General features: G+C 44.8%; 1 protein-coding gene across 1 annotated transcript in view; it reads right to left on the bottom strand.

Moving 5' to 3' along the window:
* Positions 1-27,432, bottom strand: part of LOC309817657 (uncharacterized protein) — a gene marked incomplete at its 5' end in the record, with an annotated part of 95,984 nt that overhangs the window by 23,438 nt on the left and 45,114 nt on the right. The window contains 2 exons of the mRNA XM_082646922.1: positions 18,758-18,951; positions 20,359-20,406. The remainder of the gene's footprint in view (positions 1-18,757; positions 18,952-20,358; positions 20,407-27,432) is intronic.

Genomic DNA, 27,432 nt, shown 5'->3' with positions numbered 1-27,432 from the left:
AGACCTGCCCAAGATCGCACAGTGATTTAATAACGGAGGCTGGGACTCAGGGCTCCTAACTCAGCCCGAAGTTATTTCCATTAAATCCCAAAGATGAATATTCCAACACCGGTACAAATCTGAAGATAGCCTTTATGGTAGCCCAATTTCCATCCATGCCTTGGACAATCAAGCTGATTTATCTCACTTGGTTTCAAAACACACATTTATAGATATAGATCAATAGGGAGTAGGGAGACTTCAGCAGCCATTATATATAATAAATTAACTTTCCTTCCATAGCCTGACTTACACTGTCATTTGAAAAATAAAGGAAATACCTATAATATGCACCTCACCACAAAGTGTGCTATATTTAGTAAATTTCAGTAGCATGGTTAATCTCAAAATTCCAGTATTTCCCTGTTGCTATAGTTATGGCATCTGGTTAAATCAGAGTTCAGCTGCTTTGGGCAATGCTAACACTGATTCCAGCCAACTTTGTGCTTTGTTTCTAATGTAATACGAGGAAAATGGGAGCAAAACACTCACTTTCCCTCCTACCCCTCCCCAGGAGCAAAGCCCCTTAGCTAGTCTGGGTGAAGCAACATATTGACTCCCCAGCTAGCACCAATACAACTGGAACCAGTGAGTCCCCAGGCACTGACTTGATGATGCAAACAGCTCCAGGTCTATAGTGGGGAGTTACTGTGCTCTGGACGTGCTAACGTGCCAAAGCTATAATCTGCTCACCCAGAGAGTTTTGATGCCTAGTATACAGTTGTCCGCCGGTACCCACCCCCACCCGCAGATACCCAAATCCGGGGATGCGCAAGTCCCTTATATAAAATGGCGAAGTACAGCCTGCCACTTGTATCCATGGGTTCCACATCCTCAGCATACACGGAGGGCGGGCTGTGGCTGGATGTTTGAGTGTCAATTCCGTTTACAAACATATACCATTTAAGGATTCCTGGACAGGACAAAATGTGGACTTTTAAATAGAGTCACTTTGAGAGCTTCTTTTGCTTGCTTTTCAAGACAAGTTGTCTTACGTAGGTTTAATAGGTCTAAACACTGGGCCCATTAATGGGCTCTAACCTCTCTACATAGGCCTCTATTTCCCTTACTCTGAATAGTGACTTGGTCTCCAAATGTTATTCCGAACATTTACGGCCATCATAAACACACAGGACAGAGTATTTTCAAAGTGTGACAATAAAATCAATATCATATAAATTATGGCATGGATTTGAAATGGCAGGCCATCCTTTAGGATTGAAACATAGAGTTAGGCCCATTTTTTAAAAGGGCATTTAGCAGGTTTTTTATAATCCTTTCTCTCAGATGGTAATTTTCCCGTGAACGTTTCACGGGTACACATTTTCTGGAAATTATAATCTGTATCTGAGTTTAAATGGACTTTTCAAAAAATCATTCATACACAGATACTGAGATTATTCTACTGATGTCTAAACATATTGGCGATGGATACTTGTGAAGAAGTTCTGATAGCAGACTCTTGAATAACCCTACAGAAGCATGTTTTCAAAATGGTCCCTCCTTTCTCTATCTTGGAGTGGGATGCCCTCTTTTTTTTTCTTTGCTGTACGCGGGCCTCTCACTGCTGTGGCCTCTCCCATTGCGGAGCACAGGCTCCGGACGCGCAGGCTCAGCAGCCATGGCTAACGGGCCCAGCCGCTCCGCGGCATGTGGATTCTTCCCGGACCGGGGCACGAACCCGTGTCCCCTGCCTCGGCAGGCGGACTCTCAACCACTGTGCCACCAGGGAAGCCCTGGGATGCCCTCTTGATGGACCAACATGCACTGGTTTCTGGTAAAATGACTATAGAGCTTTTGCACTGTGCTACATTCACTTTGTCTGGGCTGGCAGACACAACTATGATAAATGACTCTGCCTTTGAGATTGAAGATTATCATCTGGTCACGCTGCTAAGTCCTCACTTAGCTCTGAAAGTCCGTCACAGAGACAGAACCGGGGCAGGACATCTTCACACAAGGCCAGTGGCTCGTCTCAGTTACTGTAATTTCCACCTGGAAGCCCTCAGCTTGAGAGGGACCTAGATTCATGGGAGGTCTGCTACTGTGAACTTTTGGGGGACTACATAAATATGAAATCTGGAGATTGGCACCCTTTTTTTTCAAATAAAAAGTATCCACGGAATGCCTTCAGAGTGTGTGCCATGTCTCTGATACCCCAGAATCTTAGCAATAGCTCCCGATTTTCAACACTTGAAAACTCACGTACACTGCTCACATGTCAGGAGGCATTCTACCATTTTGAATTTCTATTTATACTGATATTGCAACAGTATGATTACAGGGCATCAGTAGTTTCATCACACAATAATATGCATTATTGGCCAATTTTTCCATTCCTATTTCTAAATGTCTTACCAACATTCCCATGTGATTAAAACATTCAGTGTACAAATTCTTGCCCTAATGGGGACTTATCCTCACTGATGTTCACATCAATTCAAAACTCAAAGTGACGTGAACTGCTAAGTCTTTGGTGAATGTGGCAGGGGTGCTTTGGAGAGCAATACAAGAATCTCAGAAACTTTCTTATATAATTACATACCCTTTGAAATATATTTCAGAGTGAAATATAATTGGCTGACAGTGATTAGAGGGAAGATAGTAAAAGAGTATCCTTTATTAGCTGGCCCTTGCTTGCCTTCCAAATTAAGGGAACACATGGTATAGGAGAAAAGCACTGAATTAGAAATCAGAAGTCCTAGGTTAGTCTTTGCTCTGCCAATGACCAGCTGTGGGACATTGCGCATGTCTCTTGCCCCTTCAAACCTCACTCTTCCCATCTGTAAAATGATGGACTTGGAACGGCTCATCTCTAAAGGCCTTTCCTACTCCAGAGTCTGTGGTTTCCTAACATTTTCATTCTGCAAGTCATAGTGAGAGTCATCTCCTGTTTTCTGATATCCGTGTTAATGGTATCACTACCAACCCTAACCGATTCAAGGCTTAAGCTGCTGAAATCGTGTTACCAGACTGGCCTTTATTACCTCTTTCTCAAATACTTCCATATTATTCCTTTCCAAGTTGACTTTAATATGAGGTTCCTTTCATTGAGTTTATCTGGACCAGTAAAACATCACAAGGGAAGAAACTGACACACTTTACTCCACAGGAAGCCTTTTGTGCCCTCTCGGATGATAGATGGGTAGAAAACAATGTCATTTGATGACCAGCTGAAGGAACTTTAAATGTTTACTCTAGACAAGAGCAGACACAGAAGTATATGGAAGCTGTTTTTAAGTATGTGAAGAGCTTTCACATTGGCAAAGGATCAGCCTTGGCCCGGGTGGCCCCGGGGAATTTAATCTAGGACCAAGCAGTAGAAGATACTAGTTGATGGATTTTGGTGCGGCCTAAGGAACTTTTAATAGAACCACCTGTAGATGAAGTAAGCTGCCATGAGATACAATGGGGACCCTGTCACTGGACAGATTCAAAGAAGACCGCCACACGTAGGGATGAAACCGAAAGGACTCAGTTAGCCTAGGACAGCTGATCTTCGCGGCCCCTTCCAACTCTGAAATTCTGTGGGCTCATTTCCACCCTCACTCCCGTCCTCCATCTGCCATCCTCTCATTTCCTCCACTTCCCTCCCCAGCCACCACAGGTAGTCCGTCAGGTCATCTAAATGCACTCCTCCTCTCTATCCCCACTGTCCCTGCCCAGGCTCAAGCTCCCATCCTTTCTCACTTGGGACTAACAAGAGAAACAGCTGGTAACTGGTACCCCAGCTTGCAGTCCCTCTCCCTCCGTCAGATTTCCACACTGCTGCCATGATAATCTAAAATTTTTTAAATTGGCAACATCACTTCCATACTTAAAGCTCTCCAGGGCCCTCCTGTTATCTTACAGGAAAAAAAATCCAAATTTCTTAGCACAGAATGTGTCTTTCAAAGCCTGTCTTTCGCCTACTTTTCCACTTCATGCCTTAGTCAAAATGGACTCTTCACCTTTGTCAGAATACGCCAGGGCACTTTTGCAATTCTGCACTCTTCTGATATTTTTTCCCTCTGCTTTGAATGCCCTTCCCTCTCTTGCCTATCTGAGAAACTCCCACACAACCTTCAAAGTCTAGCCCAGTGTTCTGTAGGGATTTATCACCTCCCCAGATAGAACTAATTGCTCCTTTATCAGTACGATGCTACCATTTTCTAAATACCTCAACATATCTTACTCTCTGAAGATGCATTTGGTGAACTGTGCATGTGGCCACGTCTAGAAACAAAGAATGCAGATGTGCCCTAAATGAATTCCCAATCGACTGGATTTAATCTTCTACGTGGCATTGCTGAGTTTGTAAACTATTTAGCTTCTTCAATAATACTTCTTTATGCTTTGGTTTCAATTCAATTTCTAGACGCTGAGGATGGAAAGGCTTTATTATTATGACTTTTTCTGAGAATTTTAAAATATTAGTTGCCAGAGCATCCTGAGGAGAAAGATGTTGTTGTGAAGAAAAATGCAAATGGCTTTGCTCATGGAATGCAGTGAGTCAGTGGCAGATGAACAGGCGTAATTTAATTTTGCAGGGTTAGACAACACAGAATGGAAATAGAAACTAGAAATGCTTTTTTCTTTCTAAACGATGAATTCTACTTCTTCCTGTTCCAGATAAAGGTCTTACTAGGTCAGGGCAGCAGGTTGAGAGCAGGTGAGAAGTAGAGAATGATGAAGCCACAACAGGGTAGCAGAGAGAGATGATTCCAGAGAAATGAACAGAAAGCCAAAGGATGCAAACTGGTGAGCAGAGTCAGATGATAAGCCCCAAGACCTTGCAAATATCTGCATTTATGCTTATGTGTGTAAGACTCACTCTGGAGGGAACCCCAAGAAGGTGGCTGTACCAGTTGCCTCTGGAGGAGGGAACTAGGGGACATAGGATCACTAGGAGAAGGGGACTTACATTTCACTTAATATGATTATTTTATTTGCATTTTTATCACGTGTTTTCTTTTACAACAAGAAAGCGTATAATAAGGATAGACGTCAGCGACTGTGAATAGTGAAAATGTTGAAGGAACAGCACAAGATACTCACAGGCCAGATAGACCAGCAAGGCTGTCCTACCTAAGCAAACAAGGCAGGCCAGAGAACAAGTCAAGGCCCCTGCCCTTGACCCTGACCCTAAGGGCAGTGCTGCCCAAATTGCAGGTACCTGTATCTATTCCCTTCCTACCTTGCTGCAAATTAATTCCGAGCAAGTTTGATCTAGATGCCTACAGGTCTAGCTGAAAATACCTTGCTGGGCAGAACATGAGGGAGGGAGCAAATGGAGTTTCCTGGCAGTGTGATGGTTAATTTTATGTGTCAAATTGACTGGGCTATCAGATGACCAGATATGTGATTAAACATGATTTCTGAGTGTATCTGTGAGGGTGTTTTTGGAAGGTATTAGCATTTGAATGGGTAGACTGAGTAAAGAAGACGGCCCTCCCCAATGTGGGTGGACATCATCCAAGCCAATGAGGGCCTGAATAGAACAAAAAGGCAGAGGGAGGTTGAATTCAATCTCTGTCTGACTGATTGAGCTGGGGCATCGGTCTTCTCCTGCCTTTGGTTCTCCTGGTTCTCAGGCCTTCAAACTACACCTCCGGCTTTATCCAGGTCTCCAGCTTGAACATGCCAGATTGTGGAACTTCTCCCATTGGTTCTGTTTCTCTGGAAAACCGTACTACAGACTGCTTTGATAATTGGGTTCTTCAGTGTACATTATGTTCTTGCATATGCTCTTGAAAAAGGTCTGATAAAATTTTCTAAAAATCTATTGCGACAATGGTCACTTAAACAATGATGGCTACTTGTGCCCTATATGTTGACTCAATCCCATCTTAGTGACAGATACAACACATGCCATGTGACCAGAGTCCAGAAGCTCTGGTAATGGTGTGGTCAAGGCCAGCCCCAGAAGGAAATCACCATCACCATCTACGAAAACACCCTAAAAGAAAATGACGTACCGAAGGGAAAGGCATCAATGTCTGCTTTGAATACAAAAGTCAATACACCATTATGGAACATGTGAGGGAACTGCCTTTTTCTTAGCAATTACATGGCAGGCACTACAGTTAAAACACTCTACCAAGTTGTGATTATTACCCCCATTTTTACAGCTGAGAAAATTAGGCTCAGAGAGATAAAACTAGCAAGTAGAAGAGTCCCTTCAAAGCCAATTATGTCTGATTCCAAAGACTATGCCTTTTTTGTTCTAAGAAACTAGGATCTAGAAATCACATTCTGTGCAGGAAAAGCCAATACTGGAAGGAGAATCTACCAGAACCGATCAATAGAGCTGTCAGCTAGGTCCACCAGAAGGTGGTAGAGGGCAAGGCATGTCTGCTCAGGACAGGTCTAGGACACGGTCCCCAGTCAAGGGCTGCCTAAAATTATTCCGAAGGACAGGACATGGGCAGCAGGACACTGAAGTTCATCCATCAACAGGGTCATGATGGCTGAAGTCAAGGGTTAACAAGGGAGAAGACCAAACCTTGACGTGAGAGGTACCACCTTGCAGCTCCAGACATCAGACTGACCCAGGGATAAACAGAGGCACGCATAATCTGGCTGGCAAGAAAGGGGTTGGGCTGGGCCCAGATGTTGGCTCTGCCCCCATTGTTCCTTATGGAACTGGATCATGGCCCAGCTTGGTAAAGTCTTAGGGAGGGCTCTAACAGTAAAAAAAATGACATTCGGGTGACGTAAGTTTACCTACATGTTCAACTAATACACCACCACCATTCATTCATGTACTTAATAAACATTTATGGAGGTGCTATTATATACTAGGCACCATGGCAACAACAGGGACAATGACACAGTCCCTATCACCACCTGTGTGGCTCAGAGTTGGGCATTTTGGGAACACTCAGTGCATTTGGAATGATTCTTTCAATATCTGCCTTCACCTGGGAGAGCCGTGTATGTCGGGAGAGACATGTATCTGGGAGCGGGAAGGCAGTTGGAAAATCAAAGATTACAGTAAAATATGATAAGCATAATAATGATGGAGATAAGCCAGGGGTAGGGGTGGCTAAGGGAGTTCAGAGGAAGACATCTAAATCCAACTGGGATAAGGACGGTCAAGAAAAGTTTTCCAGGAAGGAGGGGCTCCTCACACTGAATTCTGAAGAATAAGTAGAAGTTAGCAAAATAAAGAAGAGGGGGAACTGTCCCAGTGGATGGGACAGCAATGCCAGTATTCTGACTGAACAAGACTAATAATTAGTAATCACTTAGCAAACCCTCATCTCAGTCAAACAACTGGATTTTAGCCAATCAGAATGATGGAGGCCGCTGCGGTGGACACGAGGCTGTGCACCATGCCCTGTGAGCATGCGCTAGCCAGCAGAGTTGGCTGGTTTTTCGGGTGCAATATGGAACACTGAGCAAGGGGTAGGGGGCGTCACAGGAACTCTCCAGGAGAACACAGGGGAACAACCCTACGCTCTCTGCCGCTTAGTCATGAAACAGCAGTCCTGTACAACTCAACAGGCTTTCTAGTCATTTCTTCAAGGTGGCCTGGATTGTTTGTTGACCAGTTTGCTCCCTGCTCCAATGGCGTACAATCTTCTCAAGGAGAGCAGCTCTGTCTGTGGTGTTAAAGACATCTGCCAAGTCATTGCTATTTCTTTCACTGAGAAGTGGAATGTAATCACCTCCGCTTGAATCTGGGTTGGCCCTTAGTGTCTTACTTGGCCAAGAGAATGCAGTGGAAATGACTTTCTGGGACATCAGAGGCTGGGTCATAAAAAGCCATGAATCTTCCACCTGGATCACTAGAACACTAGCTCTTAGAGCCCAGAGCTTCCACATAAGAACACCAATCGTTGGGCTTCCCTGGTGGTGCAGTGGTTGAGAATCTGCCTGCTAATGCAGGGGACACGGGTTTGAGCCCTGGGCTGGGAAGATCCCACATGCCGCAGAGCAACTAGGCCCGTGAGCCACAACTACTGAGCCTGCGCGTCTGGAGCCTGTGCTCCACAACAAGAGAGGCTGCGATAGTGAAGAGGCCCACTCACCGCGATGAAGAGTGGCCCCCGCTCGCCGCAACTACAGAAAGCCCTCGCACAGAAACGAAGACCCAACACAGCCAAAAATAAATATAAAAATAAATAAATAAATAAATAAATAAATAAATAAATAAAAGATTACTATTAATGAAAGAAAACCCGACATCTCAAGTTAATGAATTTAGTACTTTGAAAAAAAAAAAAAGAACACCAATCGCACTGACACCCCACGCTGGGTGTAGGTGCTCTGGCTGAGAGGGCCAGCTGAGCCTAGCCTTCCAGCCATCCGCCAAGGCACCAGACATGAGCAAAGCTATGGTGATGGGCTCACGAGACCAGCCCATCTTCCAGCTAAATACCGTTGAGTGATCTCTGTCAATGACAAGAATCACCCAGCTAAGCCCTGAATGAATTCCTGAATTATGGAATATTGTAAAATGGTTGTTGCATCGAGCCACTAAGTTTTGAGGTTGGTTTATTGCATAGCAATACACAAGAGGGACACCGTCTCAGTCACCATGATATCCATGGTGCTGGCACTGCGTCTGGCACATAGTCGACCCCTAGCCCTCTGGTATATATTCGTTGACCAAAGGAATGAGTGCTAGAGAGAAGAATAAGAGAAAGGGCTACCAGAGAAAGATAAAAATGACTTACAAGTGGCAGTTGTTATGCGTTTAGAGAACTTCAGATAAATGAGTATACTTTTCTAAATAATATGGTACCTACTCTGGGAAGCTAAGCAAAAGAGACAGTTAAATTCTCCTGGGGTGGCAGGGGGGATCATGAAGTAACAACGGAGTCTTTACCCCATGTTCCCTACCTTAAAATCCAGCTGTCCAGTGGCTTTCCCTTCATCCCAAGATCTCAGGTTTTTCCAGTTCTCATGATACGGACCTAGTCCAGTTACAATTAATATGCTTTTCCTTCTCTTCACTTATAAGACCTTTGCACTTTCCTGGAAGTGATTAACTCCAAAAAGACAAGCTAGAAACTTGGAGCGAGAGATTAATTACCGAAACGAATGCACTTCCAAGTTTGGCTTCAGAACTAGGCCCACCTTGCAAAGTATACACACAGACTATGCCTCCCAATGGAGATATCTGGACTTTGATTCTAAATGTAACTAGGTTTTACTTCCCTTACTTTTAATTGCCTGAAGTTTAGCCTGAAATTCAATCAGTAGACTATTGTTTTCTGCTTCCTGGGAAGCAAGTCACAGCTGAAAGGACTGCTGGGGGAGAACTGGGTGGGGTTATAAATCTGAATCTTGGCGTGACTTTTATGAATTTTCTTTCTTGCCCATTTTACTCACCTCTTTCTGGCTCTGATGTTATCAGTAATTTCCCGAGACAGAGAAAACCCAGACTTCCTCAAAGAGTTCAACTACCTGCTTCAGCAAAATCCGAAATGGGGGGGAGACTAGCTGCTCCATAGAAACCCCCCTCCTGTGTTTGTGTCCAAGGAGAGGCACACAAAGAAAACACACTGGCAGGCCGCTTTCATTTCTGCCTTCCTCTAGTTGGCTAAGAAGCGAAGCCCGTGGTGATTCTGGTCAGGCCACCCAAAAGCCAGAATGGACAGGACACTCTTACAGCCAATGACGACACATTAAGATAGAATATTAAGCTTCTTCTGATGTAGTCAAAGGCATGGGCTATCCGGCACCAACAAAACAGATGAGGAGCTGTGCAAAGCGCAGACTAGAAAGCAGCCTTATTTTAATTTTCTCATCAAGTCCAGAGTTTTGCCTGCTCAGCGTTAGTTTCCAAACAGCACACATGTTAAAAGATCAAACCTGGCCTTTTCTACCTACCAGTGAACTCGGAGTTAAGAAACCTGGGCTCTAGTCCTGCCTATGCTGTTGACAGACTCTGTTTTTCCAGACCAGCCCCTTCCCCTCTCCGGGGGCGTGAGTTCCCTCAGCTGCAAAACAAAGAGCATGGACAGACAGTGTTTAAGGACTGGAAGTGACAAATGCAGTCAAATGTTCGTTATCCAAGAGCAGATTCTCTGTGGGTCACTTTGCCTTCAACCTTATGGGTAGTGCCACTTCTGATGAGTACCTTCCCCGCATAATTAAGGCTCTGCTGCCATTTCAATATCTTCTTTACTTTGTATTCGGAAATGTCCTTTGAAATCCCCACACTTAATGACTCCTATGTTGTAAAGGAAGTCTTAGAGAGCAATGCTTATCTCATTCTAAGAGACCTAACAGATGAGGAGCATATATTCAAATGTAAGCACAAGGGGGCTTCCCTGGTGGTGCAGTGGTTGAGAACTTGCCTGCCAATGCAGGGGACACGGGTTTGAACCCTGGTCTGGGAAGATCCCACATGCCGCGGAGCAACTAGGCCCGTGAGCCACAACTGCTGAGCCTGCGCGTCTGGAGCCTGTGCTCCACAACAAGAGAGGCCGCGATAGTGAGAGGCCCGCGCACCGCGATGAAGAGTGGCCCCCGCTCGCCGCAACTAGAGAAAGCCCTCGCACAGAAACGAAGACCCAACACAGCCAAAAATAATAAATAAATAAATAAATTTTTTAAAAAAATGTAAGCACAATCACCAAATAATAGGGACTGCATATTAAAATGGCCACTATGTGCCAAGACTTTACATGGAGCATTCTAATGCTTACAACAGCAATGAAGGTTCCAGCGACAGTTGTTGATGAGGGCCACATGCTGTGCTGGACACTCTGAAATATATACTTTCTGACAGCAAACACTACATAGCACGTACTGCCTGCCAGGCCCTGTTCTAAGTCCTCCATGTATATTAATTTCTTCAATACACACACCAACTCCACACGGGAGGAGCTATGCTTAACCTTGTGCTACAGATGAGGAAACCAAGGCACAGAAAGTTTAAGTAACTTGACCAAGGTCACAGAAGTTAATAAATAACAGAGCTAGGAACCAAATCCAGAAAGTCTAATTCATACAACCCTTCAAGGAAGATGATGTCCTATGCCCATAGGGAGGCTTTCAGCTGTCCATTAACTGACAAATTAACCTCAAAACTCCACTGGCTTAACATCACAACAGTTCGTTCTCACTAATGCTACATGTTCATTGCAAGTTGACGAGGCTCTATGCTCTTCATGGTCACTTAGGGACTCTGACTGATGAAGGCTCTACCACAAGTAGTGCCGCCAGCTGCCACAGCAGGGAGAAGAGAGCACACAGAGATGGCACACGTGCTCTTCTCTGCTTCAGCCGAGAAGTGACACAGGTCGTTTTCCCTCATGGTCATTAAGTATGTGGATTTCAAAGGACATTTCTGAATACAAGGTAAAGAAGATATTGAAATGGCAGCAAGGCCTTAATTAAGCAGGGAAGGTACTCACACAGTCCCACCTAACTACAAGAGGACTTGGAAGTTAGTCTTTCACACTCCCAGAAGGGAAGAAACAGATGTTAGTAAACACTAGTAGTGTCCACCACAAGCGGCAAGTTCCACTCCATACCTTATGGGGACCAGCATTCTTATAACAGAGAAGAAGAAAACGGCTATTGGACAGGTAACCAACAGTGTTCATCATACACCCTCATCTTAAGATGAAGAACCCAAGACTTAGAGACGTTTAGTAATGTACACAAGGTCATTCAACAAGGAAGTAACAGCCTGAATTTGAACCCTGGTTTGACTCCAAAAGTCTGTATTGTTTTTACTCCAGCGAACTGCCTCACAAAGGAAGAAAGAAAATGTTTCGTGATCATCTACCACTCAGGGTTATCCACAGTGGTCCACAAAGTCAGGAGAGAGAACTGGAGCTCAAGCTGGCTATGGACCACCACTGCATCATACAGAAGTGCAGATGTCAGCACTGGAAGGGGCTCTCAGGCAAGAGACCAGACCACCTTTCGCCACATCAGCACTTTTTCACACACAGAAACTGTGACCCATCAAGTGAAGTACTTTGTCCAAAAGTACCTGGACTATAATGAGATAGCTCTACTATAGCATTTGTGTCAGCCAGGGTCCTGGCAGCAACCAGAGGACACATTCACAAAGTATAACTGAAGGTGTGGGCAGGGTAAAGGGGACCAGGGGATTGGGCAGCAGGCCGAACCAGCAGCAGGGAAAAGCGGTTACCATCCTAGTCCTGAAGTGGGAAGGAGAACAGAGTCTGGTAAAAACTGAGGCTGTTGGAAAGGGACAACCCAACAGAAGGTGTGGCACAAAATAGAGGAACACCATCATTGCCAAATGTGACCTGGCAGAGAGGGAGCTGGAGAAATAAATATCCAGACCTCTCTTTCCTCCCAACTCTCTAATCCTCCTCCCTCCCCCACTGATACCTCCCATTGGCCAAATCCACTGGAAGCCAAGGGTCAAGGAAGCCTGGGTGATACAGTCCATAGAAGTCTATTTCCAGGGGCCCAGAGCAGGGGAGAAAGGGTAAAAAGGGGATCTGAAGTGTTAAACTGAGACTATACATTATAGCAACTTTTCTTTTTATTTATCGATTCATTTGTTTACTTATTTACCATGTTCAGTGTCAGAAAGTGCTAAATACATTTTAATTCCCATCAAAATTCAAGTTTGCCTTTGAAATCTGGTAGTGAAAGCATGTCACCTATCCAAGTATAATGCTATTTTTATTTAGAAGATCAAGGGTATATTTTAAGGTCATGTTTAGTTCAGCATGAGGTAAAGAAAACTACATTTTAACCACAGCTTGACTTCTCGTTAAACATGGCAGATTGACCACATGTGATTATCTCTCTCTCTCTCTCTCTCTCTCTCTCTGTCGAAGCCCCATTAAAACAACAGTAAAGAAATTAAAACAAAACAATGAGAGAGAGAGAAAAGAGAAGAGAGAGAAGTGTACAAGTCCACACAAACTAAGAAAATAGGAAAGGAGACCTTAGTGGATGAGAGCTGTCAACACATTTTTTGAAGATGGGAAGTCAGTGGAGGAGTGTGTGTCAATTTAGAAGAGTGAAGGAAATGCCAAAGAAAAGTGAGCCAGTTAGCCCCAAGAGAATTCTGGGAAGGCCTAGGACTTAAAAATACCAGGTACCACAGGCGTTAGGGGTAAGATACAGGAAAACAGGAATTGAAAGTATGTACGTGGAGGAGTAGGTTCCCACATTTCCTTCATCCCATGCAGCTAGCCAGGCAACCGTTCCATCCACCCTTTCTGTGCCCAGGAAACAAAAGCTGTAGTCTCTGAAGACACTGGATCAGACACACTCAGGGCACTAGGAACACTGGGTATAGTAGAGGGTGGGATGAGGCACATGACAGAAAATGGAGGGATCAAGTGAAAGTCTATATATGGAATGGCAGGAACCCAGCCAGCCTACCCCCAATCCCAAAATACGTGCAGGCGGGCTAAGGGATTCTATCCTTGAATAAGTAAAGGTCACTAGAGGAAATTCCCCTGTATACTGACATTTGGATGTCCTCCCACAAAAAGGCAGTCGCTGCCCAGTCACTCTACAGTGAAGCCACTGGTTGGCAAGCTCTGCCTTTCCATCCAACACTTCCACTCAGCCTTTGAGGGCTCAACTCTTAAATACGAATTGACAGCCAAGGATCACAAGACATTTAAGGAGAGCCTCTAAAATGAGAGAATAGAAGAAAAGTTTATATGTATTTATATATATTTATATATATAAATGTGGATTTTTATGTATTTCATATATATATATATATACATATATATATATATATATATATACACACACAACCATGAAAGGACGCTATGAGAAAGATAGAAAACAAGGCATTGATGGATATTGAAAATGTGATAATCAAAATGAAAAAAAGAGTAGGAAGATTAAAATAGGGAAATCTCTCCAAAAGTAGAACATAATAAAGACCAAGAGAGTAAAAGATAAGAAAAGTAGAGGAATAATCACGGAGGTCTAACATCCAAATAATTGAACTTTCAGAAAGAAGAAAGAGGGAAGAAAATTATTAAAGTAATAATACAGGAAAATTTCTCAGATACTAAGGACATGAATCTCCACATTGAAAGGGCAAAAGGAAGGGCCAGAAAAGATGAATGCATAAAGATCTACACCAATTCACATCATCATAAAATTTCTGAATAATATGAGTTAAAAGAAAATCCTAAAAGCTTCTAGAGCTGTATAAGAAAAAAAAATCCTATACAGAAGATTAGGAGACAGACTGGCAGCAGACTTTTAAGTAACAACATTGAAAACTAGGAGACAATGTCTTTAAAATTCTGGGAGAAAAAAATCAACCTATAATTTTATATGTAGCTAAACTATCTACTTCATATGATGAGTTATATAATTTTGCCTTTAGGAGAGTTGCATTTCCATGCTCATTGACACCTGGCTTGGCCATAAGATTTGCTTTGGCCAATGAAATGTGAACAGAAGTGACATGTGCCAATTCTGAGCAGCAGCACTGAGAGTCATCACTGGTTTTGTCAGTGCTCCTTTTCTTTTGCTGTGAGAACTGCTTTTCCCAGAAAGGGGTTTCTTCCTCAGCCTGGGTCCAAGAATGAAAAATACCAAGAGAGAGCTGTGGCTGACCCATGAAGAACAGAAGACATGAGTAAGAAAGAACTTGTTGTGTAAACCATTGAGGTTTTAGAATAATTTACCACCACAGCATAACCATTAGTCAGTAAAAAGCTGACTAATACACTTCCCATACGCCTTTATTTAGGAATCTACTAGAGCATGTGCCTCAACAGAACAAGTGAGTAAACCAAAACAGAGGGAGACTTTGGACCCAGAAAACTAGGACTCTAACACATGAAACTGGTGACAGAAAGTCCTAGGATGATACCTGTGCAGCAAGCCTAGAGAGCAACTAGCCCAGACTGAAGCAGGAGGCTGGACCACTCCAGGAAAAAATAAAATTGATATATTACCTGATAGTTTTTAGTATTTAGAAAATAATACTGAGAACTATTTGACAAATCTGATGGATGTTGTAGAGAAACTAAGGAATAAATACAAAGAAAACCAGGCAAATAAAAATGAAGCAATTATTGACCCCAGGGAAAATAAAATATTATTTAAAAAAGGACATGTAAGCTTAATGCATTGGCTTACCAGTGGCCAATATTTACAAAGCTATAATAATATAAACATTGATACCGATTTTGAAGAAATATGCAATTTACTTATATTAGGGCAATAGGGGAGGGAAGATGGAGGGATTCTGTTCACAAATATTCCAGGGCATCTCCTTCCAGGCATGTGGTAGGACTGCCCTTTTCTGGCCTTCTTTAAAATTAACTGTGGCCCTATGGTTTCCTTCAATCAATAAAACGTGAGGGAAACTGCCTTGTGACATAACTGGGCAGAAGCTTTGAGAGCCAGTATGTAGTCACCCTGTTATTTGCAGAGATCATGGAATCAGGTGTTGTGATGGAGACTCCATCAGCCTAGAGGACCAGCATAAGCCAGAGGTTCCCTAACCACCTAGGGTGAACATGTAGCAGGAGCAAGAAATAAACTTTTGTTGTATCAAGCCACCAGTAATGAGGAGCGGTTTGTTTGCAGCATACACTAGCCAAGCATGACTACGAGACAGCTAGAGTCTCATCTACCATTACAGGAAGTCAACAAGCAACATCTAAAATAATGAACCGAGGAATAGCAGTAAAAACATGCAAAAGGTGAAGGTAAATACCACAGGCAATGACTAAAATGGTTAAAAGGTGGTTGTTCCAAAGGAGCAGGCTTAAGAGGGGGCAGTGCTGGCCTGTTTTTGTTGTCTGTGTTGTTACAAGCCTGATGTTTTAAAAGAATATTTGTACTATTACCTCGATAAAAATAATTTTAAACCATCCTATATGTGCACACTCTAGTGGGGATCCAGTATAAGGAACAAGATGCTGGTAGCAGCAGGGTTGTATGTGAATTTCCTCTCCAGTGCTTAGAATTCCTAACGAAGAAAAGAGGGTCTAGCCTACATTGTTTTTAATAGAGAAACTCAATTACCATGAGACCTTTAAGACAGGTCCCTCTAGATTGAACACTGACTCCAGATATTTGTAGGACTTTTATCTCCAGGATCATAATTCCAAAAGAAGCAATGATAAAAACAGTAGATATGGATGAATGAAGAGTTTTGATTCTAAGTAATCAGGGATACTTAGAATAAGTCGTCAGAAGGACTTGGAGATTGTATTATAAAATCCTCATGAAAGTACATGTTTCTCCAAGGGCTGAGGAGAAAAGGGCTCCCTAGGAGCATCTCTGTCACAATAGGACACCTGCCCAAGTGGACCCTGATACCTCGTTCTAGAGATATTTCTTCCTCAGAGAGTTTCTCTGCTCACGTTTAGAGGAATTTGTACTGTGCTTCTGTAAAGGAGCAATACCTCTTACACTCCAATAGTGAATAAGGCAGAGCAGCCTAGGAAAGACCTGTGCATCTCACAGCAAAGTAACACAGAGATGAAGCAAGATGAATGATGGCTTATGGTGAAGCCCATTTCATCACCCAGAAGAGTCAGGAGACTCACCCAAAATATCCAACTCATCCAAAACATCAGGAGAGAGAAGCCTCTAGTGAAAGCTGTGTTTCTGTGTGTACTGCCACATCAATCCAACCATACTGCCTGTTATAACACGGCACCCATTTGGAAGACGGTGTGTTGGGAACGGGGATAGTACTTGTAGCTTTGGACCACAGAGTAAGTTATATATGCCTGGATCAGGGTGCACTGTCAACAACAGCTCCCATCATATGCCCAATGCATTCCTAAATGGCTCCATCTTTGGCTGCTCTTGCAAGCCTAGTCATTTGATCATGTCATGGCTGCTTGTGAACTGGAATCACATAAATGAACCAAATTGGTCTTTTATATCTGAATTGGATGTGAGGTGTTCACACTGACTTTTAAGTATGGACTTCCATATGTTCTGGGACATGACAATATTTCAAGATGATAATGAAATCAAACTATAAATTTCTGACTGGGGAGTAGGTGCAGCTCTACTATCCTTCCTTCCCAATCCTTCTTCCAAGACCAAATCTTCTCTCCCCTCCCTAAACTAAAGACACATCACATACATCTCTGACTGATGCAGAGCTATAGCTCCAAGCCATACTGGATGCTCTAACCTCTGACTCACATGGTCCCTAGGGCCTAGGACCAGTTTTTCAGTGTTAATAGCTTTCTCTTCCACCTCCTGCTAAACTAACAAAAGTTCTAAGAATGTCGACCAAATTGTCACTTTGATCCAACATCTTGAGTTCAAGGGATTCTAACATGTTCTGAACGCTAAAAATCTCAACTCTTCAAAAGCTGACCCAAATCTACCTTACCTTCCAGTCTTTTCTCCAGTAGCTTCCTGCAACATCCACACCTCATTCCACTATGCTAGATTACTTGTGGCTCGGTGAACAACCCATGTATTTCCCTGCTGTCAACCTCTGCTCATGCCAGTGCCTTGACCAGGAATTTTCTACCCCACTCAGAGTGCTACAGCCATTTGTTGATGTATGTTTTTCTCTCCCACTAGACTATGAGACAACCTGAGAGTAGGGACTGCGCCCTTCTCATCTGTGCATTCCTGGCACCCAGCATAGCACGCAGCCCATAAGAGGTACTCGATAAATATGTGTTAAACAAATCTTAAAAGGCACCACAAACCATTCGCTGATTTCTTAAAGTAACAAATGTACCAACTGAAGCATACTACTCCACATGATGCTTCAGAACAGCCGATATCAAGGCTTACATAGCTAAAGAGCCTAAACAAACTAACAAACAAACAGTGATCTCAGATCTCAAGAGAAAAAAAAAAAAGGAAAACCTCACTTCTCAAAATACTACTTCAGTGTGGCCAGAAGACGGGAGGAGCCTCATGGAAGCCTTTCAACTCCAAAAAAAAAAAAAACAGGTGCAGTGTATGTTCCTGGGCCCTCCGTGTGCTCTGAGCTTGCAGCAAATGACTACTCCAGATAGGATTCTGTTTCTCACCTGGGCACTGAGAAATCAGAAGTCCGGCAGGAGAACAGAGCCACAGTTTTCTTAGTTAATAGATCTCTGATGCTCATGGTGTTGAAACAAATGCAGAACAAGAGGAAACAAAACATCCCCTCTCGCCTCAACACAAAAGAGCAGCCCAGAGGTCCAGGTGGTCCATGACAACAGCGAAGGTTAGTCCAGGAGCCACAGCTAAAAGACCAAACACCAACATTCACTACATGCACGAGGCAGAAATGCTACAACGGCTCCCTCTTAACCCCATGAACTGGTTTGAGGGCTTAAGCACAATGCATGTCATTAAGGACTTTCAAAGTAGATATGCTGTGGATAATCTGCATATGATGGAGATCTGGTTACTGTATAGAGCAAATGCCACCCGATTTCAGACGTCACCAAAAAGTTTGCTAACATGTACATGTAGCATAATTTTTAACCAAAAACCTGGAGTTCTGAAAGAAAAATGACACCTCCAAGCCTATATGGAAAGCGGCGGGAGGCAGGGGTAGAAAAAGACGTACAGGAGAGAGGGGCAGCGTGTTGGTAGCAGTCGACAACGGTTTGTGTAATTGAACTTGTCTGGCCTTCCTAAAGACCTTGACGTAAACCCAGGCACCAGCTGACAGAAGCAGTAGCAATTTGAGTCCATTTGCCAGAAATTCTATGGGCAAAGCAAAAACATCACCTTTGGGCTGTAAAGAGGGACTTGGGCACAGTCGCTATTAAGAAAACAAAAAAGAGAAAATTATTTTTAAAAAGCTACATGACAGTACCTCTTTAATGATCATAATGTCCTCTGATGAAGGTGGAAGGTATCTGGAAAATAATCAATAACCTTCCCTAATAGTTTTTTCGGGGGGAAATGGTGGTCATCCTTTCGTTGCCTTCTCTTCAGCCATGCACCAGTGACACACGGCAGTTTCAAATTCCTCCCAATGACAAGGCACCCTGGAGAGTCTATTTCACGCTGGACCACAGAGGAAAGAGAAAGTTGTCAAAAAGCTAGGGCAGCCAGATTTTTCTAATAAATCTGGACAGCTAGCTGTTTGGTATCGCATAGCATTTTATTTCATAGGAGGCTGGCAGATCCCCCTGTGGCTTCTTCGGTTAATGCTTCCTGGAGAGAAGAGGCAAGAACTGTGAGTGGGTTCACCCCAAGTGAACTGTGAGATGCCCAGAGTGTCCCATGGATGTATAACCGGACTATGGGATAAGATAGACTACTGCCCATATTTTGCAGCAAAGCTTTTATAGCAATAGTGGGGACTGCAAAGATTTCAATGCCAGGAGAGCAGGAAAAGGACAAGCACAGGTCAAATGGAGGCAGAACTTGGAGAGCCACAGAGTTGTCCCCAAGGGGGCTGACCGGCCCTCCAAGTTACAAAGATCAGAAAACTACGACAAATGCAAGCTAGCTATTTCAGATGGCAATCCTGTTAGGAAAGACTGGGCAGCAGTGGCAGTACTAGTCATCAGGCAGGTAGAAACACTGTGTTCCCGCAAGAGTTTACTTGAACTGGACCCTAGCTGGCAGCCAGGTAGCGAGACAGAGCCCAGCACCCCAGAAAAAGGCCTAGCAAAGCCTAGGAGGGATGTCAGAGCCCCAACGAAGCAGGACAGCCTTCAGTGGGTTCCGGGAGCTTGTCCCAGCTTCACCCACACCCTAATGTAAAAAGGGTGACTGCAGGGCTTCCCTGGTGGCGCAGGGGTTGAGAGCCTGCCTGCCAATGCAGGAGACACGGGTTCGTGCCCTGGTCCGGGAAGATCCCACATGCCGTGGAGCGGCTGGGCCCGTGAGCCATGGCCGCTGAGCCTGCGCGTCCGGAGCCTGTGCCCCGCAACGGGAGAGGCCACAACAGTGAGAGGCCCGTGTAACGCAAAAAAAAAAAAAAAAAAAAGGGTGACTGCAGACTAATTAGCGCCCACGGGCCTCAGGGGCTCTTCCCAGGGGCACTTAGTACTGAGTCATCAGACTACTTCCAGATGTTATCTCCTGAGCAGCAGCGGGGGTGGGGTGGATTACTACTCGCCTGCCAAGGTCAGTCCTTAATGCTTCAGGCACTGAACGTCACTGAGTCTTCCGGCTGAGACCTTTAGCACCTATCCGTGATCGGGGGGGCCGGGGCAACTAGAGTCTGACAATCAGATGGCAGGTTTGGAATGCAAGGTCTATTTCACCCCTGTGCTCTGCCAAGGTCATCAATCCACTGTGCAGGGCATCCAGTGCCATGTAAGGGAATGGAATTCAGCCTTTGATTCAGCAATCCAAGGCACTAGCTCGCATTATATCAATGTCTAAGTGATACCAGTAGATAAAAATCTAGCATTAGCATTTCAGTGTCAGTGGCCTCAGAGAGAGCTTCAACATACGTACCAGATGGATTCACTCTTTTAGATTTAGTTCCCTTCTCTCGGCAAACTCCTGCAACAGCAAAGGAATAATTACTGCTCAGTGGAACACTGTACAGCGCTAGCCAACAAATAAAGTGACATCAATTTAAACCAGTAAATATGAATATTTGGAAGGGAAAAGAATTCTCTTTCCAGAGCAATTATTTGTCTTTTCAGAAATGTTTGCCAATACAAAACCCTCCTCCCCCGCCTGTGGAACTGCAAAGACAAGAACCACAGAAGGGCATCTTCACCACTGGAAGGGGCTGGAAGGCATTGGGCAGAGGGGCAGAGATGGCTTTGTACGGAGCCTTGTGCATTGCTAAGGGGAACACAACTTAAATCTAAAACTCATATGCAATGGAAAGCACACTCACAAAGGAAAGATAGCAAATGGTAGGGTGACCACCATTTTTGTTTGTTTTGTTTTTGCGGTACGCGGGCCTCTCACTGCTGTGGCCTCTCCCGTTGCGGAGCACAGGCTCCGGACGCGCAGGCTCAGCGGCCATGGCTCACGGGCCCAGCCGCTCCGCGGCATGTGGGATCTTCCCGGCGGACCAGGGCACGAACCCGCGTCCCCTGCATCGGCAGGCGGACTCCCAGCCACTGCGCCACCAGGGAAGCCCCCAGGATGACCATCATTTTTTTCACGTGGACTCCACTTGACAGACAAAAGATCATTTTCGCGTTCATTATCTCACTAGAGGCACCCAACATCTCTGCAAGGCAGGCAGGGAAAGGACTGTTAGACCCATTTTACAGATGAAGAAGCTGAGATGTGATAGCGATTTAATGGACTTCATTCAGACCTGCTTCTGTCCCACAACCGTGGCATCACCTAGGTGGCAGTGGATACAAAATGGCATCCTCATCCCTCCACTGGCCACCTCACCCCAACCACACCAGCTACTGCTCTTAATTCACTGAGGAAACTGCCTGCATCCTAGGTGTGGAGGCAGCTGTTCAAAGCCCTTTACACCCACATCCAACTGGCTCCCACTAGAGGCCGACAGCTGGTCTAATTGAATTGTCATTAGGCACTAGAGGCAGCACCTCCACGGTTTACCTTCGACAGAGAAGTCAACAGATATATCTCCCTAGCTACTCAAGAGTGTGCTTGGAACAGTTCGCTTTGATTCCCTTTTAAAGCAATAATGGCCCCACCACTACTACTCCGCCACACCACAAAGAGCCAGCAAGGCACGGCAGCGGCTCAGTACCCTGAGGACTCATGAACCGCTCCCACCCTACCCCCATCCACATGGACATTTAGGAAAACCTTCAACAGCATCGCTCTTACACTGGGGCAACAAGGTCCCTGCCCGAGACCTCACACTTTACAGGGCCTTGCTCTGGCCCCACTCCAGCCTCACCACTGCCCATAGAGCAAGGAATCTATGGGGCCAAGGGGACTTGCCCACCCAACGTCTATGCTTCCCTCTTCTATGCCACTCTCAAACTACCCAAGACCTTGAAATCCCCTGCCCATGTGCCCCAAGCCTGTGTTCATGGCCTGGCAATCCTCTGCCCTAGTTTTGCTTTCCTGAGGATGGACCAAACCACAGATGGACACAACCCTAGGCCTGAGTGGTGAACGACGGGTGTCCACTGAGCAGCTGTTACCCTTCTACCCGGTGATGATGAAGCTTGACCATGTGGGCTACAACAGTACCTCTCAAACTTTAATGTGCTTGTGAATCATCTGGGATCTTATTAAAGTCCACACCTTGGTTAAGTAGGCCTAGAGTAGGCCCTGAGAGTTGACAGTTCCAATGAGTGCTTGGGTAATGCTGATGCTCTGGGCTGGGGTCCACAATTTGAGGAGCAAGGTTGGTGTCTATAGGCTTGTGTGGAGGGCCCCTCAGGGTAAGGGACAGAGCCAAGAGCTTGGAGAGAAAGGGGAGTTTGCAGTGAGTCTGTATTTTGCGCCCTTGCCCCAGGCCCACCAAAGTTAGGGGTGGCCTTGCCTTTCATCATGTCAAGAAGTATCAAGAGTATGTCAACATCTCTGAGCACCAAAGGAAAACAGTGAAGTGAGACATACCATTTGTCCCTCCTCCAAAGCCCCTACATCCTTCCCACCATCCCCTCCCATGCCAGAAACTGGGAGGCCATCTCCTGGGACCTGTCACAGTGAACACATTCCATCAATTTTCAATATCAACCTCCCCCTTCCATGGATGGCCACGTAGTGTTTTACTATGCCACCATAATGTCTGGCTCTCAGAAGTCCGACCTTCCACTTTGCTTACCAGTGGTCGGTGTCAAAGACTGAAGATGTGGAATTCAAGTAAGCTGGAAAAAAAATACTAGACTCTTAAAGACAACACATCTTCTACCAAGCAGTCCCACGTACTCCCTGGCCTGAGAGGAAGGGCAGGACCCTTTAGGTAGACCGGACCCATCCACACTAACACGTAGCCAAGACATCATAAAACCCCAGCCTCAGGCACTGGTCCACCAGCAAGTTACAGACAATCTATACTCACATTACCGCACCCACATGAGCAAGCCTGGAGTTTTTCCTGTCCTTTATCATTGTAAAGAGATAGGTAAAAACAAAAATAAACACAAAACCACAGAAATATTGTTTAATTGGAATACGCAAATGGGGGAGCAAACCACCAATGCATTCCTGAGGCAGTTTTCAAAACAACTTCAACGCGAAGTCACTCCAGTCCAAGGGTAGCGGTAGCCCGTACAAAACAGATGAAAACAAAACTTCATATGGAGTACGAAATGGGGATGGGCAGCCCAGAGCCCTGTTTACTTGGGACCCATTGACTGATACACATGGAGGCAGCCAGGGCAGCTCCTAGAAACCTCTAGTGCTCCCAAGTGCTCCCTTTGGAAATGATCACTGAAGCGTAAGTCACTTTATTAAGATCAGATCAGACTTTCTAATCTCACCGATTAGCACTCAGGCACAAGAGAAGCAAAAAAAAAAAAAAAAGTTCAGATGAAAAAGTTACAGCACAGTACAGTGGTCCGGGGAGTGGATCACAGAGCTGCGAAATGTTTTGATAACACATCCAAATGAAGCCTCATGCTCACTTGAGGAATACAGAGAGCTGGGTTTGAGTCCTAATTCTGCAGTTAAATCACGTTGTGACCTTAAATAAGGCCCTTCCCTTCTCTGAGCCTCAAGACGTAGGACGCAGATGGCCTTTGTCCAGCTCTGACACTCCGGGATTTTATGATTATTTCAGCATTCCATATTTAAGTGAAGATTCACAGTCATATCATCCATCACAGATAGATGCTAGCAGAAAATAAAGGAAGCCTCTATGGTGTTCTGCTGGCACAGTTCTGTGCTTTCGTTCAGAAGCTCAAAGCATTTTAATAGCTTATTCTGTTGGAACCACAGCAGAAAAACAAAAAGGAAATTAATCTTGAAGAAATCATATATCTGCAATCTTTTACTATCTCTTAGTAAGGCTCCAGCTACTTCTGCACGTTGCCAGTCCTTACTGAATTCTGGAAAGAGGGACAGAAGATAGTGTTTGAGTCTTTGCAGGGAGGGAGGTGGTCTTTAGGGTATAAGACCAGGGAGGCAGCGAGCCCATCAGGAAGCATTTGCAGGAGTCTAAATAAGCGATAGAGAGGACCCGAACCAAAAAGTCATGTCAATGGAGGTGGAAAGGACAGGACAGGTCCAAGTGGCATTCAGGAGGATACACTCACAGGACTGGGTGCTGGGGTTGAGGAGAGAGAGGGAGAATGAATGCCAAGCATTTTACTTGGGTGATGACACGCATGACAGTGCCATTATCCAAGCTACGACGCTGAGAAGGAAAAAGAGATTTGAGACGCAAGCTGATGAGTTAAAGGTTGGAACGTTGACTGTGAAATGTCTGTGGATCATCAGGTGGAAACGTCCAGTATGCCCGTGAGTATACCGTTGTAAAGTCCTACAGGTCTCCGCAGGACCGAACGCAACCACGAGATTGTTCTGGAAGTCCTCAGCATACGGGGTCCCTGCCTCCTTGTAATTTTGCCACATTGTCTCGTTTATTCATTAAACCGTGTAGAGTCCCCTCCCCCAAATGTCCGGAGTCCCTCCTTACTGCGCTAGGCAAGGGGACATATGGGTGAACAAAAACAGACGTGCTCTCTGCTCTCATCTAGCTTGTAGTCTCGCAGTAGAGACAATTGACAAGAAAAAATATATAGTTATCATTTTAAGTTATGATAAATATTACGAAGGAAACAAATGGGTACAGTGATCAAGAGTACCAGAGGGAAGGGGGGGACCTCTCGAGAAGGCCTTTAAACCAACACTTGAAGGACATTCCTGGCCAAGGTAATAGCACATGCCAAGACCTAGAAGCAGCAAGAATTTAGTCACAAAGCTAGGACAGCCCTAGCTTGGGTTCTGTGCTGTGCCTGGAAAAGTTGCTGCTGTTACTGATGTCTCAGTGGTAGCAATAAAGTAGTAGAAGAAGGCTCATAAAATGATAGCAAAGCCAAAGCACTTGATGCCTGTGACATGGTGGTTAACGATTTTATGTTGTCACTGATGGGACTGGCTGGACACAGATGGTTACATTAGTCAGATGTAATATTAACTTAAACAGAACTTTAAATAAAATTGCCACGGAACTCTGCATTCCATTACTAATAGCTCTGATTGCCTCAAATCATGCCAGAATGTGGAAGTCGCGCTCTGGGCAAAGTCACCATTCTGTACGATTTCAGTCAAACGCTGTCATTGAGGAAGCAACACTTAAAATAACGTTCCTTTTAATGATTAAATAGAGGGTTGGCACAAACTACAGAACAGAAAAAAAAAAAAGATTCGATATAGCCACTGGGGAAGGGATAAGTAGGTTGTGTTTTGCAATTCCTTCCTGGTGGGTTTACAATTATTCCACAGCATGACAGCTAAAATGCCTAAGAAATCGCTTACCTGAACCTCAGTAATAATTAGTTTTCTATCCTTTGTATGTTCACCGTGAGTTCTGTTGACCTCGCCATATGGAAAGTCTGAGTTTACCCATTTACAGTTCAAGTATTCATTCCTTGCAGGCAAGCAAAAGTCTGCTGGGGGGTGAACAGTGCCTGGCCAGCAGTGTGTGTTTTAACTAGGATGTTTAAGATGCATCAGTTGAATAACTAATGTATAAATCTTAGCTGGCTGGGTAAGAAAATGAAAACAAGCTTTATTGGGTATAGACACAGATTTAGCTCAAGTCTTTTTGCTTTTAAGATGAGACGTCAAAAAAGGCAAAAGACAGACTCCTCTTTGTAGCGCAATTAAAAGGGAAACGAATTGTGTTAATGTGTTTTGCTTGTGATTTGGCTGAAAACCGCGGTGCTTCAGTATTACAATTTAGGTGCGGACCAGCAGCCAGTGAAGAACTCACCGGTGCTGGTCAACTACTCACCATTCCCTCGTTTGTAAAACCGTTCAGGAATGTGTGGTCTGCCTGCAGCAAGCTATAACTAAAGCTATTCTTTGTAATTAAGGGCTATTTTTAAATTTACATTTTAAAGTCCACTGGCAGCCCTTCTGTCTTTTGTCTCACGAGGGTGGAACCGACAGGGTGGGCCGTTCAGAAAAGCCCTCAATCTAACCCCAGCCCTCAGCAAAGGGGCCATGTGTGATTCTGGCAAAGGACTAAAGGGCTCCAGCTTGCTGGTGGTGTTTGCGTCACTAGGGGGCTATCAGCCCCATCGGAGTCCCTGGAACACAGCGGCCCTCTGCTGTAACACAGTACATAAGCTATTGCATCTGCAGAACTCTGTGCAGCTTGCTTTGTGCTATTTCCACAAATGCTAAATAGCCCAACAGAACACAGACTTTCTTCAACACTCCTGGCTCCGGCAAACAAGCTGGGGAAAGGATTTGACTATATAGAGTTCAATTTTGACTCTTGGGGTTTCCAGAGGTTCAGCTCAAATGTAGTGCTGAGGGTGTGTTTCTTTCCCTCAAGTCAAACAAGCTGAATGCCAAAGGCCACAGAATTGTCTTCCGTGCTTCAGAACTCACAAGTGACGGATGAACTGTACGTCTCTACCTCCTCGAGCCTCACTTTATACACAGGGAAACTGAGGCTCTGAACGATTAGATGACTCGCCTAAGGTTTCCTGGCCAGTTAGTGGCAGAGGACTGGCTAAAACCTGAGTTTTGTCCTCTCCCGGCGGGCCTCTTTCCAACACACTTCATCACCCGCTAAAGCCAGCCTGCTAGAAAATGTCCAGGCAGTGTGTCATGTGGAGTAATTTACTGGTATAGAGGGCTATCTGTGAGGGGTAAGCGAATGTAAACTCTAAGCCTCTTACAGAACAGCCTGGTTATTGAGCTGCCCAGCTTCCATCTGTGGTCAGGCCAAAGCTTAACACCTTGCTGGGTCACCATGGCCCAAGCAGGGTTTGACTGGCTTAGACTTGAACTATGCTCCACCGTTCCTCGTATCTGTTACCCCTAATTCTGACCCATCTTCTTGTGGCTTGGCTTGTGACCTAATACTGCCTTCTCCCAACTTCCATCCCACCATATTCCGTTCCTCAGTCTTCCACCCCTACTGCTGCCCCACCTGGCCCTATCAGGATTTGAAGTCCAGGCCATCGTAGACAGAGTCCTCCCTCCCTCTTGGCCCACCAGTTCCCATGGATGAGCAGTGGGGGCAGGGGGTGAGGTGGCGGAGGCAAGGGTTATTTGAACACTCGCTTTTTCAAAAGATCAGCTAGAAGCTTCTCTCCACCACCCCTTGGCATAGCTACAGGGCAACGAAAAAGGATAATCGAAAGCTGACCCAGGGCCTTGCAAAGGTCATGAACGCCCTGCCGAATGAAAAGATGAAATTAGGATCCACCCACAATTAGGACTGAATGCATTTTCTTACATTCTTGGCTTTTTTAAATTGTTCACCTCTATATGGTTTATAGTAGCATTTTCCTAGCTAGAATATTTGCTAGGTATGAAATGACTATTATTTGGGACAATTGTTTTGGTGATGTTTTTAAAAGAGCCAGGAAGTCACCTAAACTATCAAAAAGATAACTCCTCATCAAACAGCTTGGGTGGAGACCTTTCATTTAGAGCAATAATCGC

The sequence above is a fragment of the Grampus griseus genome (genome assembly GCF_964374135.1).
Source record: "Grampus griseus genome assembly, chromosome: X".
Lineage (NCBI taxonomy): Eukaryota > Metazoa > Chordata > Mammalia > Artiodactyla > Delphinidae > Grampus > Grampus griseus.
This window is presented reverse-complemented; position numbering and strand designations above follow the sequence as displayed.